Source organism: Pelobates fuscus, chromosome 2, assembly GCF_036172605.1.
Source record: "Pelobates fuscus isolate aPelFus1 chromosome 2, aPelFus1.pri, whole genome shotgun sequence".
NCBI lineage: Eukaryota > Metazoa > Chordata > Amphibia > Anura > Pelobatidae > Pelobates > Pelobates fuscus.
Genome location: NC_086318.1, coordinates 27374651 through 27390361, shown reverse-complemented (window position 1 = coordinate 27390361; position 15711 = coordinate 27374651). Strand labels below are relative to the sequence as shown.

Below are 15711 nucleotides of genomic sequence, written 5' to 3'. Positions count from 1 at the left end.
CGGCCCCCGGATAAGGTAAGTACCGCTACACTTTAAAACATGACAGCATCAATCTTATGATCAAGTGACAGGCACCAAAAGTTTAGTGTTTCAACCCCACTCTAGAATGATTCATTCCAAACATGAAATGGGCAAAGCATACACAGACCAAAAAGAAAAGAGTGAAAAAGGTAAAAAATGTGAAATAATCTTTACCTTTCCTGCGAAAAACCCTTACATGCACACCCCAACTGCAGATTGAAGAGAAAAATAAAGAAATCATTAAATACGTCAAAAGAGGACAAAAGAAGATTTCCATGAAAACAGTCTAAAATCTGTTTAATCACAAAGACATGTTGAAAGAGTGGAAAAATGCAAAATCTCTTGAAACTAACCAACGACCACCCTTTGACTCAAAACCAAGAAAAGCTGAGATAAGAATGGTAAGAAAAGAAAGAGAATGGAAAACACAAAAGAGCAAATTTCTCTCAAAAATGGGTTTGACATTTGACTGCCAGTTAAATCTCAAAGATTAAACAAAACCCAAGCAAAACAGTTTAGCAGAGGATGGTTTCGATCCATCAACCTCTGGGTTATGGGCCCAGCACGCTTCCGCTGCGCCACTCTGCTGATACTTAAAATGTAGTCATCCTCACAGCTGTCTCTACTTCTTACCGGAAGCAGTGTTAAAGTGGGAACTGTATAAGTGGGGAGATATCGAGAGACAAAAATCCCTCAACTCTGTGGACATCAAGAGCTGTCTCTGTGGCGCAATCGGTTAGCGCGTTCGGCTGTTAACCGAAAGGTTGGTGGTTCAAGCCCACCCAGGGACATGAGTTCACTGTGTACAAGATGACACGGTTGCCGTAGCTTTTTCTCTAAGAAGTTGAAAATAAGCCTGTAGTAATCAAACTGAAAAACAGTGGCTCTATGCCTATTAACCCAAGATAGAGATGCTTCTCAAAACCATGTCTAAAGGGTGAGGCAAACACTTTTTTGTGACAATGGTTTCAATTTGAAACGTCACCACAAACTTTTTGAGAAGTGAGCGGAAACACTACCCATTGGAAATTGGGATCGGTCAAAGAAAATATTAGAAGGACACTGCTTGTATCCTTTGTCCACGGGGACATGTCTTGAATTATTTCAAACACATATCATCCTGCATAAGCTTGTAAGTTCAAACCCACTCCAGGACCGTGCATTTTCAATATGGGAGGGGCCAAGCACGTGTTAGCCAAGAAGCCAAAAGCACAAAATTCCACATTTTTCCCACAAAAAAACAACAAAAAACATGGAACCCAGAGCAATATTGGACAAACGTTAAAAGCAGTGGAAGACAGCATGAGTTGTTGTTATTTTTTTCAATGAAAATGTTTTGAAATTTGACCATTCAAGCAAACATGTGAAATCATGAGACAATGCAATTTTACTTGAAGCTTAGAGTCCACATACAAGCAATTAACTTTAAAACATGACAGCATCAATCTTATGATCAAGTGACAGGCACCAAAAGTTTAGTGTTTCAACCCCACTCTAGAATGATTCATTCCAAACATGAAATGGGCAAAGCATACACAGACCAAAAAGAAAAGAGTGAAAAAGGTAAAAAATGTGAAATAATCTTTACCTTTCCTGCGAAAAACCCTTACATGCACACCCCAACTGCAGATTGAAGAGAAAAATAAAGAAATCATTAAATACGTCAAAAGAGGACAAAAGAAGATTTCCATGAAAACAGTCTAAAATCTGTTTAATCACAAAGACATGTTGAAAGAGTGGAAAAATGCAAAATCTCTTGAAACTAACCAACGACCACCCTTTGACTCAAAACCAAGAAAAGCTGAGATAAGAATGGTAAGAAAAGAAAGAGAATGGAAAACACAAAAGAGCAAATTTCTCTCAAAAATGGGTTTGACATTTGACTGCCAGTTAAATCTCAAAGATTAAACAAAACCCAAGCAAAACAGTTTAGCAGGTTTCGATCCATCGACCTCTGGGTTATGGGCCCAGCACGCTTCCGCTGCGCCACTCTGCTGATACTTAAAATGTAGTCATCCTCACAGCTGTCTCTACTTCTTACCGGAAGCAGTGTTAAAGTGGGAACTGTATAAGTGGGGAGATATCGAGAGACAAAAATCCCTCAACTCTGTGGACATCAAGAGCTGTCTCTGTGGCGCAATCGGTTAGCGCGTTCGGCTGTTAACCGAAAGGTTGGTGGTTCAAGCCCACCCAGGGACGTGAGTTCACTGTGTACAAGATGACACGGTCGCAGTAGCTTTTTCTCTAAGAAGTTGAAAATAAGCCTGTAGTAATCAAACTGAAAAACAGTGGCTCTATGCCTATTAACCCAAGATAGAGATGCTTCTCAAAACCATGTCTAAAGGGTGAGGCAAACACTTTTCTGTGACAATGGTTTCAATTTGAAACGTCACCACAAACTTTTTGAGAAGTGAGCGGGAACACTACCCATTGGAAATTGGGATCGGTCAAAGAAAAGATTAGAAGGACACTGCTGTATCCTTTGTCCACGGGGAAATGTCTTGAATTATTTCAAACACATATCATCCTGCATAAGCTTGTAAGTTCAAACCCACTCCAGGACCGTGCATTTTCAATATGGGAGGGGCCAAGCACGTGTTAGCCAAGAAGCCAAAAGCACAAAATTCCACATTTTTCCCACAAAAAAACAACAAAAAACATGGAACCCAGAGCAATATTGGACAAACGTTAAAAGCAGTGGAAGACAGCATGAGCTGTTGTTATTTTTTTCAATGAAAATGTTTTGAAATTTGACCATTCAAGCAAACATGTGAAATCATGAGACAATGCAATTTTACTTGAAGCTTAGAGTCCACATACAAGCAATTAACTTTAAAACATGACAGCATCAATCTTATGATCAAGTGACAGGCACCAAAAGTTTAGTGTTTCAACCCCACTCTAGAATGATTCATTCCAAACATGAAATGGGCAAAGCATACACAGACCAAAAAGAAAAGAGTGAAAAAGGTAAAAAATGTGAAATAATCTTTACCTTTCCTGCGAAAAACCCTTACATGCACACCCCAACTGCAGATTGAAGAGAAAAATAAAGAAATCATTAAATACGTCAAAAGAGGACAAAAGAAGATTTCCATGAAAACAGTCTAAAATCTGTTTAATCACAAAGACATGTTGAAAGAGTGGAAAAATGCAAAATCTCTTGAAACTAGCCAACGACCACCCTTTGACTCAAAACCATGAAAAGCTGAGATAAGAATGGTAAGAAAAGAAAGAGAATGGAAAACACAAAAGAGCAAATTTCTCTCAAAAATGGGTTTGACATTTGACTGCCAGTTAAATCTCAAAGATTAAACAAAACCCAAGCAAAACAGTTTAGCAGAGGATGGTTTCGATCCATCGACCTCTGGGTTATGGGCCCAGCACGCTTCCGCTGCGCCACTCTGCTGATGTTTAAAATGTAGTCATCCTCACAGCTGTCTCTATTTCTTACCGGAAGCAGTGTTAAAGTGGGAACTGTATAAGTGGGGAGATATCGAGAGACAAAAATCCCTCAACTCTGTGGACATCAAGAGCTGTCTCTGTGGCGCAATCGGTTAGCGCGTTCGGCTGTTAACCGAAAGGTTGGTGGTTCAAGCCCACCCAGGGACGTGAGTTCACTCTGTACAAGATGACACGGTCGCCATAGCTTTTTCTCTAAGAAGTTGAAAATAAGCCTGTTGTAATCAAACTGAAAAACAGTGGCTCTATGCTGATTAACCCAAGATAGAGATGCTTCTCAAAACCATGTCTAAAGGGTGAGGCAAACACTTTTCTGTGACAATGGTTTCAATTTGAAACGTCACCACAAACTTTTTGAGAAGTGAGCGGGAACACTACCCATTGGAAATTGGGATCGGTCAAAGAAAAGATTAGAAGGACACTGCTGTATCCTTTGTCCACGGGGAAATGTCTTGAATTATTTCAAACACATATCATCCTGCATAAGCTTGTAAGTTCAAACCCACTCCAGGACCGTGCATTTTCAATATGGGAGGGGCCATGCACGTGTTAGCCAAGAAGCCAAAAGCACAAAATTCCACATTTTTCCCACAAAAAAACAACAAAAAACATGGAACCCAGAGCAATATTGGACAAACGTTAAAAGCAGTGGAAGACAGCATGAGTTGTTGTTATTTTTTTCAATGAAAATGTTTTGAAATTTGACCATTCAAGCAAACATGTGAAATCATGAGACAATGCAATTTTACTTGAAGCTTAGAGTCCACATACAAGCAATTAACTTTAAAACATGACAGCATCAATCTTATGATCAAGTGACAGGCACCAAAAGTTTAGTGTTTCAACCCCACTCTAGAATGATTCATTCCAAACATGAAATGGGCAAAGCATACACAGACCAAAAAGAAAAGAGTGAAAAAGGTAAAAAATGTGAAATAATCTTTACCTTTCCTGCGAAAAACCCTTACATGCACACCCCAACTGCAGATTGAAGAGAAAAATAAAGAAATCATTAAATACGTCAAAAGAGGACAAAAGAAGATTTCCATGAAAACAGTCTAAAATCTGTTTAATCACAAAGACATGTTGAAAGAGTGGAAAAATGCAAAATCTCTTGAAACTAACCAACGACCACCCTTTGACTCAAAACCAAGAAAAGCTGAGATAAGAATGGTAAGAAAAGAAAGAGAATGGAAAACACAAAAGAGCAAATTTCTCTCAAAAATGGGTTTGACATTTGACTGCCAGTTAAATCTCAAAGATTAAACAAAACCCAAGCAAAACAGTTTAGCAGAGGATGGTTTCGATCCATCGACCTCTGGGTTATGGGCCCAGCACGCTTCCGCTGCGCCACTCTGCTGATACTAAAAATGTAGTCATCCTCACAGCTGTCTCTACTTCTTACCGGAAGCAGTGTTAAAGTGGGAACTGTATAAGTGGGGAGATATCGAGAGACAAAAATCCCTCAACTCTGTGGACATCAAGAGCTGTCTCTGTGGCGCAATCGGTTAGCGCGTTCGGCTGTTAACCGAAAGGTTGGTGGTTCAAGCCCACCCAGGGACGTGAGTTCACTGTGTACAAGATGACACGGTCGCAGTAGCTTTTTCTCTAAGAAGTTGAAAATAAGCCTGTAGTAATCAAACTGAAAAACAGTGGCTCTATGCCTATTAACCCAAGATAGAGATGCTTCTCAAAACCATGTCTAAAGGGTGAGGCAAACACTTTTCTGTGACAATGGTTTCAATTCGAAACGTCACCACAAACTTTTTGAGAAGTGAGCGGGAACACTACCCATTGGAAATTGGGATCGGTCAAAGAAAAGATTAGAAGGACACTGCTGTATCCTTTGTCCACGGGGAAATGTCTTGAATTATTTCAAACACATAGCATCCTGCATAAGCTTGTAAGTTCAAACCCACTCCAGGACCGTGCATTTTCAATATGGGAGGGGCCAAGCACGTGTTAGCCAAGAAGCCAAAAGCACAAAATTCCACATTTTTCCCACAAAAAAAACAACAAAAAACATGGAACCCAGAGCAATATTGGACAAACGTTAAAAGCAGTGGAAGACAGCATGAGCTGTTGTTATTTTTTTCAATGAAAATGTTTTGAAATTTGACCATTCAAGCAAACATGTGAAATCATGAGACAATGCAATTTTACTTGAAGCTTAGAGTCCACATACAAGCAATTAACTTTAAAACATGACAGCATCAATCTTATGATCAAGTGACAGGCACCAAAAGTTTAGTGTTTCAACCCCACTCTAGAATGATTCATTCCAAACATGAAACGGGCAAAGCATACACAGACCAAAAAGAAAAGAGTGAAAAAGGTAAAAAATGTGAAATAATCTTTACCTTTCCTGCGAAAAACCCTTACATGCACACCCCAACTGCAGATTGAAGAGAAAAATAAAGAAATCATTAAATACGTCAAAAGAGGACAAAAGAAGATTTCCATGAAAACAGTCTAAAATCTGTTTAATCACAAAGACATGTTGAAAGAGTGGAAAAATGCAAAATCTCTTGAAACTAGCCAACGACCACCCTTTGACTCAAAACCAAGAAAAGCTGAGATAAGAATGGTAAGAAAAAAAAGAGAATGGAAAACACAAAAGAGCAAATTTCTCTCAAAAATGGGTTTGAAATTTGACTGCCAGTTAAATCTCAAAGATTAAACAAAACCCAAGCAAAACAGTTTAGCAGAGGATGGTTTCAATCCATCGACCTCTGGGTTATGGGCCCAGCACGCTTCTGCTGCGCCACTCTGCTGATACTTAAACCATTGTCACAGAAAAGTGTTTGCCTCACCCTTTAGACATGGTTTTGAGAAGCATCTCTATCTTGGGTTAATCAGCATAGAGCCACTGTTTTTCAGTTTGATTACTACAGGCTTATTTTCAACTTCTTAGAGAAAAAGCTACTGCGACCGTGTCATCTTGTACACAGTGAACTCACGTCCCTGGGTGGGCTTGAACCACCAACCTTTCGGTTAACAGCCGAACGCGCTAACCAATTGCGCCACAGAGACAGCTCTTGATGTCCACAGAGTTGAGGGAAATTTTTGAGAGAAATTTGCTCTTTTGTGTTTTCCATTCTCTTTCTTTTCTTACCATTCTTATCTCAGCTTTTCTTGGTTTTGAGTCAAAGGGTGGTCGTTGGCTAGTTTCAAGAGATTTTGCATTTTTCCACTCTTTCAACATGTCTTTGTGATTAAACAGATTTTAGACTGTTTTCATGGAAATCTTCTTTTGTCCTCTTTTGACGTATTTAATGATTTATTTATTTTTCTCTTCAATCTGCAGTTGGGGTGTGCATGTAAGGGTTTTTCGCAGGAAAGGTAAAGATTATTTCACATTTTTTTACCTTTTTCACTCTTTTCTTTTTGGTCTGTGTATGCTTTGCCCGTTTCATGTTTGGAATGAATCATTCTAGAGTGGGGTTGAAACACTAAACTTTTGGTGCCTGTCACTTGATCATAAGATTGATGCTGTCATGTTTTAAAGTTAATTGCTTGTATGTGGACTCTCAGCTTCAAGTAAAATTGCATTGTCTCATGATTTCACATGTTTGCTTGAATGGTCAAATTTCAAAACATTTTCATTGAAAAAAATAACAACAACTCATGCTGTCTTCCACTGCTTTTAACGTTTGTCCAATATTGCTCTGGGTTCCATGTTTTTTGTTGTTTTTTTGTGGGGAAAATGTGGAATTTTGTGCTTTTGGCTTCTTGGCTAACACATGCTTGGCCCCTCCCATATTGAAAATGCACGGTCCTGGAGTGGGTTTGAACTTACAAGCTTATGCAGGATAATATGTGTTTGAAACAATTCAAGACATGTCCCCGAGGACAAAGGATACAAGCAGTGTCCTTCTAATCTTTTCTTTGACCGATCCCAATTTCAAATGGGTAGTGTTCCCGCTCACTTCTCAAAAAGTTTGTGGTGACGTTTCAAATTGAAACCATTGTCACAGAAAAGTGTTTGCCTCACCCTTTAGACATGGTTTTGAGAAGCATCTCTACTTGGGTTAATCAGCATAGAGCCACTGTTTTTCAGTTTGATTACTACAGGCTTATTTTCAACTTCTTAGAGAAAAAGCTACTGCGACCATGTCATCTTGTACACAGTGAACTCACGTCCCTGGGTGGGCTTGAACCACCAACCTTTCGGTTAACAGCCGAACGCGCTAACCGATTGCGCCACAGAGACAGCTCTTGATGTCCTCAGAGTTGAGGGATTTTTGTCTCTCGATATCTCCCCACTTATACAGTTCCCACTTTAACACTGCTTCCGGTAAGAAATAGAGACAGCTGTGAGGATGACTACATTTTAAACATCAGCAGAGTGGCGCAGCGGAAGCGTGCTGGGCCCATAACCCAGAGGTCGATGGATCGAAACCATCCTCTGCTAAACTGTTTTGCTTGGGTTTTGTTTAATCTTTGAGATTTAACTGGCAGTCAAATGTCAAACCCATTTTTGAGAGAAATTTGCTCTTTTGTGTTTTCCATTCTCTTTCTTTTCTTACCATTCTTATCTCAGCTTTTCTTGGTTTTGAGTCAAAGGGTGGTCGTTGGCTAGTTTCAAGAGATTTTGCATTTTTCCACTCTTTCAACATGTCTTTGTGATTAAACAGATTTTAGACTGTTTTCATGGAAATCTTCTTTTGTCCTCTTTTGACGTATTTAATGATTTATTTATTTTTCTCTTCAATCTGCAGTTGGGGTGTGCATGTAAGGGTTTTTCGCAGGAAAGGTAAAGATTATTTCACGTTTTTTACCTTTTTCACTCTTTTCTTTTTGGTCTGTGTATGCTTTGCCCGTTTCATGTTTGGAATGAATCATTCTAGAGTGGGGTTGAAACACTAAACTTTTGGTGCCTGTCACTTGATCATAAGATTGATGCTGTCATGTCTTAAAGTTAATTGCTTGTATGTGGACTCTAAGCTTCAAGTAAAATTGCATTGTCTCATGATTTCACATGTTTGCTTGAATGGTCAAATTTCAAAACATTTTCATTGAAAAAAATAACAACAACTCATGCTGTCTTCCACTGCTTTTAACGTTTGTCCAATATTGCTCTGGGTTCCATGTTTTTGTTGTTTTTTTTGTGGGAAAAATGTGGAATTTTGTGCTTTTGGCTTCTTGGCTAACACGTGCTTGGCCCCTCCCATATTGAAAATGCACGGTCCTGGAGTGGGTTTGAACTTACAAGCTTATGCAGGATAATATGTGTTTGAAACAATTCAAGACATGTCCCCGAGGACAAAGGATACAAGCAGTGTCCTTCTAATCTTTTCTTTGACCGATCCCAATTTCCAATGGGTAGTGTTCCCGCTCACTTCTCAAAAAGTTTGTGGTGACGTTTCAAATTGAAACCATTGTCACAGAAAAGTGTTTGCCTCACCCTTTAGACATGATTTTGAGAAACATCTCTATCTTGGGTTAATCAGCATAGAGTCACTGTTTTTCAGTTTGATTACTACAGGCTTATTTTCAACTTCTTAGAGAAAAAGCTACTGTGACCGTGTCATCTTGTACACAGTGAACTCACGTCCCTGGGTGGGCTTGAACCACCAACCTTTCGGTTAACAGCCGAACGCGCTAACCGATTGCGCCACAGAGACAGCTCTTGATGTCCACAGAGTTGAGGGAAATTTTTGAGAGAAATTTGCTCTTTTGTGTTTTCCATTCTCTTTCTTTTCTTACCATTCTTATCTCAGCTTTTCTTGGTTTTGAGTCAAAGGGTGGTCGTTGGCTAGTTTCAAGAGATTTTGCATTTTTCCACTCTTTCAACATGTCTTTGTGATTAAACAGATTTTAGACTGTTTTCATGGAAATCTTCTTTTGTCCTCTTTTGACGTATTTAATGATTTATTTATTTTTCTCTTCAATCTGCAGTTGGGGTGTGCATGTAAGGGTTTTTCGCAGGAAAGGTAAAGATTATTTCACATTTTTTTACCTTTTTCACTCTTTTCTTTTTGGTCTGTGTATGCTTTGCCCGTTTCATGTTTGGAATGAATCATTCTAGAGTGGGGTTGAAACACTAAACTTTTGGTGCCTGTCACTTGATCATAAGATTGATGCTGTCATGTTTTAAAGTTAATTGCTTGTATGTGGACTCTCAGCTTCAAGTAAAATTGCATTGTCTCATGATTTCACATGTTTGCTTGAATGGTCAAATTTCAAAACATTTTCATTGAAAAAAATAACAACAACTCATGCTGTCTTCCACTGCTTTTAACGTTTGTCCAATATTGCTCTGGGTTCCATGTTTTTTGTTGTTTTTTTGTGGGGAAAATGTGGAATTTTGTGCTTTTGGCTTCTTGGCTAACACATGCTTGGCCCCTCCCATATTGAAAATGCACGGTCCTGGAGTGGGTTTGAACTTACAAGCTTATGCAGGATAATATGTGTTTGAAACAATTCAAGACATGTCCCCGAGGACAAAGGATACAAGCAGTGTCCTTCTAATCTTTTCTTTGACCGATCCCAATTTCCAATGGGTAGTGTTCCCGCTCACTTCTCAAAAAGTTTGTGGTGACGTTTCAAATTGAAACCATTGTCACAGAAAAGTGTTTGCCTCACCCTTTAGACATGGTTTTGAGAAGCATCTCTACTTGGGTTAATCAGCATAGAGCCACTGTTTTTCAGTTTGATTACTACAGGCTTATTTTCAACTTCTTAGAGAAAAAGCTACTGCGACCATGTCATCTTGTACACAGTGAACTCACGTCCCTGGGTGGGCTTGAACCACCAACCTTTCGGTTAACAGCCGAACGCGCTAACCGATTGCGCCACAGAGACAGCTCTTGATGTCCTCAGAGTTGAGGGATTTTTGTCTCTCGATATCTCCCCACTTATACAGTTCCCACTTTAACACTGCTTCCGGTAAGAAATAGAGACAGCTGTGAGGATGACTACATTTTAAACATCAGCAGAGTGGCGCAGCGGAAGCGTGCTGGGCCCATAACCCAGAGGTCGATGGATCGAAACCATCCTCTGCTAAACTGTTTTGCTTGGGTTTTGTTTAATCTTTGAGATTTAACTGGCAGTCAAATGTCAAACCCATTTTTGAGAGAAATTTGCTCTTTTGTGTTTTCCATTCTCTTTCTTTTCTTACCATTCTTATCTCAGCTTTTCTTGGTTTTGAGTCAAAGGGTGGTCGTTGGCTAGTTTCAAGAGATTTTGCATTTTTCCACTCTTTCAACATGTCTTTGTGATTAAACAGATTTTAGACTGTTTTCATGGAAATCTTCTTTTGTCCTCTTTTGACGTATTTAATGATTTATTTATTTTTCTCTTCAATCTGCAGTTGGGGTGTGCATGTAAGGGTTTTTCGCAGGAAAGGTAAAGATTATTTCACGTTTTTTACCTTTTTCACTCTTTTCTTTTTGGTCTGTGTATGCTTTGCCCGTTTCATGTTTGGAATGAATCATTCTAGAGTGGGGTTGAAACACTAAACTTTTGGTGCCTGTCACTTGATCATAAGATTGATGCTGTCATGTCTTAAAGTTAATTGCTTGTATGTGGACTCTAAGCTTCAAGTAAAATTGCATTGTCTCATGATTTCACATGTTTGCTTGAATGGTCAAATTTCAAAACATTTTCATTGAAAAAAATAACAACAACTCATGCTGTCTTCCACTGCTTTTAACGTTTGTCCAATATTGCTCTGGGTTCCATGTTTTTGTTGTTTTTTTGTGGGAAAAATGTGGAATTTTGTGCTTTTGGCTTCTTGGCTAACACGTGCTTGGCCCCTCCCATATTGAAAATGCACGGTCCTGGAGTGGGTTTGAACTTACAAGCTTATGCAGGATAATATGTGTTTGAAACAATTCAAGACATGTCCCCGAGGACAAAGGATACAAGCAGTGTCCTTCTAATCTTTTCTTTGACCGATCCCAATTTCCAATGGGTAGTGTTCCCGCTCACTTCTCAAAAAGTTTGTGGTGACGTTTCAAATTGAAACCATTGTCACAGAAAAGTGTTTGCCTCACCCTTTAGACATGATTTTGAGAAACATCTCTATCTTGGGTTAATCAGCATAGAGCCACTGTTTTTCAGTTTGATTACTACAGGCTTATTTTCAACTTCTTAGAGAAAAAGCTACTGTGACCGTGTCATCTTGTACACAGTGAACTCACGTCCCTGGGTGGGCTTGAACCACCAACCTTTCGGTTAACAGCCGAACGCGCTAACCGATTGCGCCACAGAGACAGCTCTTGATGTCCACAGAGTTGAGGGAAATTTTTGAGAGAAATTTTTGAGAGAAATTTGCTCTTTTGTGTTTTCCATTCTCTTTCTTTTCTTACCATTCTTATCTCAGCTTTTCTTGGTTTTGAGTCAAAGGGTGGTCGTTGGCTAGTTTCAAGAGATTTTGCATTTTTCCACTCTTTCAACATGTCTTTGTGATTAAACAGATTTTAGACTGTTTTCATGGAAATCTTCTTTTGTCCTCTTTTGACGTATTTAATGATTTCTTTATTTTTCTCTTCAATCTGCAGTTGGGGTGTGCATGTAAGGGTTTTTCGCAGGAAAGGTAAAGATTATTTCACATTTTTTTACCTTTTTCACTCTTTTCTTTTTGGTCTGTGTATGCTTTGCCCGTTTCATGTTTGGAATGAATCATTCTAGAGTGGGGTTGAAACACTAAACTTTTGGTGCCTGTCACTTGATCATAAGATTGATGCTGTCATGTTTTAAAGTTAATTGCTTGTATGTGGACTCTCAGCTTCAAGTAAAATTGCATTGTCTCATGATTTCACATGTTTGCTTGAATGGTCAAATTTCAAAACATTTTCATTGAAAAAAATAACAACAACTCATGCTGTCTTCCACTGCTTTTAACGTTTGTCCAATATTGCTCTGGGTTCCATGTTTTTTGTTGTTTTTTTGTGGGGAAAATGTGGAATTTTGTGCTTTTGGCTTCTTGGCTAACACATGCTTGGCCCCTCCCATATTGAAAATGCACGGTCCTGGAGTGGGTTTGAACTTACAAGCTTATGCAGGATAATATGTGTTTGAAACAATTCAAGACATGTCCCCGAGGACAAAGGATACAAGCAGTGTCCTTCTAATCTTTTCTTTGACCGATCCCAATTTCCAATGGGTAGTGTTCCCGCTCACTTCTCAAAAAGTTTGTGGTGACGTTTCAAATTGAAACCATTGTCACAGAAAAGTGTTTGCCTCACCCTTTAGACATGGTTTTGAGAAGCATCTCTACTTGGGTTAATCAGCATAGAGCCACTGTTTTTCAGTTTGATTACTACAGGCTTATTTTCAACTTCTTAGAGAAAAAGCTACTGCGACCATGTCATCTTGTACACAGTGAACTCACGTCCCTGGGTGGGCTTGAACCACCAACCTTTCGGTTAACAGCCGAACGCGCTAACCGATTGCGCCACAGAGACAGCTCTTGATGTCCTCAGAGTTGAGGGATTTTTGTCTCTCGATATCTCCCCACTTATACAGTTCCCACTTTAACACTGCTTCCGGTAAGAAATAGAGACAGCTGTGAGGATGACTACATTTTAAACATCAGCAGAGTGGCGCAGCGGAAGCGTGCTGGGCCCATAACCCAGAGGTCGATGGATCGAAACCATCCTCTGCTAAACTGTTTTGCTTGGGTTTTGTTTAATCTTTGAGATTTAACTGGCAGTCAAATGTCAAACCCATTTTTGAGAGAAATTTGCTCTTTTGTGTTTTCCATTCTCTTTCTTTTCTTACCATTCTTATCTCAGCTTTTCTTGGTTTTGAGTCAAAGGGTGGTCGTTGGCTAGTTTCAAGAGATTTTGCATTTTTCCACTCTTTCAACATGTCTTTGTGATTAAACAGATTTTAGACTGTTTTCATGGAAATCTTCTTTTGTCCTCTTTTGACGTATTTAATGATTTATTTATTTTTCTCTTCAATCTGCAGTTGGGGTGTGCATGTAAGGGTTTTTCGCAGGAAAGGTAAAGATTATTTCACGTTTTTTACCTTTTTCACTCTTTTCTTTTTGGTCTGTGTATGCTTTGCCCGTTTCATGTTTGGAATGAATCATTCTAGAGTGGGGTTGAAACACTAAACTTTTGGTGCCTGTCACTTGATCATAAGATTGATGCTGTCATGTCTTAAAGTTAATTGCTTGTATGTGGACTCTAAGCTTCAAGTAAAATTGCATTGTCTCATGATTTCACATGTTTGCTTGAATGGTCAAATTTCAAAACATTTTCATTGAAAAAAATAACAACAACTCATGCTGTCTTCCACTGCTTTTAACGTTTGTCCAATATTGCTCTGGGTTCCATGTTTTTGTTGTTTTTTTGTGGGAAAAATGTGGAATTTTGTGCTTTTGGCTTCTTGGCTAACACGTGCTTGGCCCCTCCCATATTGAAAATGCACGGTCCTGGAGTGGGTTTGAACTTACAAGCTTATGCAGGATAATATGTGTTTGAAACAATTCAAGACATGTCCCCGAGGACAAAGGATACAAGCAGTGTCCTTCTAATCTTTTCTTTGACCGATCCCAATTTCCAATGGGTAGTGTTCCCGCTCACTTCTCAAAAAGTTTGTGGTGACGTTTCAAATTGAAACCATTGTCACAGAAAAGTGTTTGCCTCACCCTTTAGACATGATTTTGAGAAACATCTCTATCTTGGGTTAATCAGCATAGAGCCACTGTTTTTCAGTTTGATTACTACAGGCTTATTTTCAACTTCTTAGAGAAAAAGCTACTGTGACCGTGTCATCTTGTACACAGTGAACTCACGTCCCTGGGTGGGCTTGAACCACCAACCTTTCGGTTAACAGCCGAACGCGCTAACCGATTGCGCCACAGAGACAGCTCTTGATGTCCACAGAGTTGAGGGAAATTTTTGAGAGAAATTTGCTCTTTTGTGTTTTCCATTCTCTTTCTTTTCTTACCATTCTTATCTCAGCTTTTCTTGGTTTTGAGTCAAAGGGTGGTCGTTGGCTAGTTTCAAGAGATTTTGCATTTTTCCACTCTTTCAACATGTCTTTGTGATTAAACAGATTTTAGACTGTTTTCATGGAAATCTTCTTTTGTCCTCTTTTGACGTATTTAATGATTTCTTTATTTTTCTCTTCAATCTGCAGTTGGGGTGTGCATGTAAGGGTTTTTCGCAGGAAAGGTAAAGATTATTTCACGTTTTTTACCTTTTTCACTCTTTTCTTTTTGGTCTGTGTATGCTTTGCCCGTTTCATGTTTGGAATGAATCATTCTAGAGTGGGGTTGAAACACTAAACTTTTGGTGCCTGTCACTTGATCATAAGATTGATGCTGTCATGTCTTAAAGTTAATTGCTTGTATGTGGACTCTAAGCTTCAAGTAAAATTGCATTGTCTCATGATTTCACATGTTTGCTTGAATGGTCAAATTTCAAAACATTTTCATTGAAAAAAATAACAACAACTCATGCTGTCTTCCACTGCTTTTAACGTTTGTCCAATATTGCTCTGGGTTCCATGTTTTTTGTTGTTTTTTTGTGGGAAAAATGTGGAATTTTGTGCTTTTGGCTTCTTGGCTAACACGTGCTTGGCCCCTCCCATATTGAAAATGCACGGTCCTGGAGTGGGTTTGAACTTACAAGCTTATGCAGGATAATATGTGTTTGAAACAATTCAAGACATGTCCCCGAGGACAAAGGATACAAGCAGTGTCCTTCTAATCTTTTCTTTGACCGATCCCAATTTCCAATGGGTAGTGTTCCCGCTCACTTCTCAAAAATTTTGTGGTGACGTTTCAAATTGAAACCATTGTCACAGAAAAGTGTTTGCCTCACCCTTTAGACATGGTTTTGAGAAGCATCTCTACTTGGGTTAATCAGCATAGAGCCACTGTTTTTCAGTTTGATTACTACAGGCTTATTTTCAACTTCTTAGAGAAAAAGCTACTGCGACCATGTCATCTTGTACACAGTGAACTCACGTCCCTGGGTGGGCTTGAACCACCAACCTTTCGGTTAACAGCCGAACGCGCTAACCGATTGCGCCACAGAGACAGCTCTTGATGTCCACAGAGTTGAGGGATTTTTGTCTCTCGATATCTCCCCACTTATACAGTTCCCACTTTAACACTGCTTCCGGTAAGAAGTAGAGACAGCTGTGAGGATGACTACATTTTAAACATCAGCAGAGTGGCGCAGCGGAAGTGTGCTGGGCCCATAACCCAGAGGTCGATGGATCGAAACCATCCTCTGCTAAACTGTTTTGCTTGGGTTTTGT

The 15711-nt window shown here is 39.3% G+C and overlaps 5 non-coding genes across 5 annotated transcripts; 4 read left to right on the top strand and 1 right to left on the bottom strand.

Annotated features, from left to right (window-relative positions):
* The first annotated feature begins 738 nt into the window (after positions 1-738).
* TRNAN-GUU (transfer RNA asparagine (anticodon GUU)) lies at positions 739-812 on the top strand. Its single transcript has one exon. It is a non-coding gene; the product is annotated as a tRNA-Asn (tRNA).
* A 1334-nt stretch (positions 813-2146) lies between these two features.
* On the top strand, positions 2147-2220 carry TRNAN-GUU (transfer RNA asparagine (anticodon GUU)). The gene has a single exon. It is a non-coding gene; the product is annotated as a tRNA-Asn (tRNA).
* Positions 2221-3559: 1339 nt separating this feature from the next.
* Positions 3560-3633, top strand: TRNAN-GUU (transfer RNA asparagine (anticodon GUU)). The gene has a single exon. It is a non-coding gene; the product is annotated as a tRNA-Asn (tRNA).
* Positions 3634-4972: 1339 nt separating this feature from the next.
* On the top strand, positions 4973-5046 carry TRNAN-GUU (transfer RNA asparagine (anticodon GUU)). Its single transcript has one exon. It is a non-coding gene; the product is annotated as a tRNA-Asn (tRNA).
* A 1396-nt stretch (positions 5047-6442) lies between these two features.
* TRNAN-GUU (transfer RNA asparagine (anticodon GUU)) lies at positions 6443-6516 on the bottom strand. The gene has a single exon. It is a non-coding gene; the product is annotated as a tRNA-Asn (tRNA).
* Positions 6517-15711: the final 9195 nt, after the last annotated feature.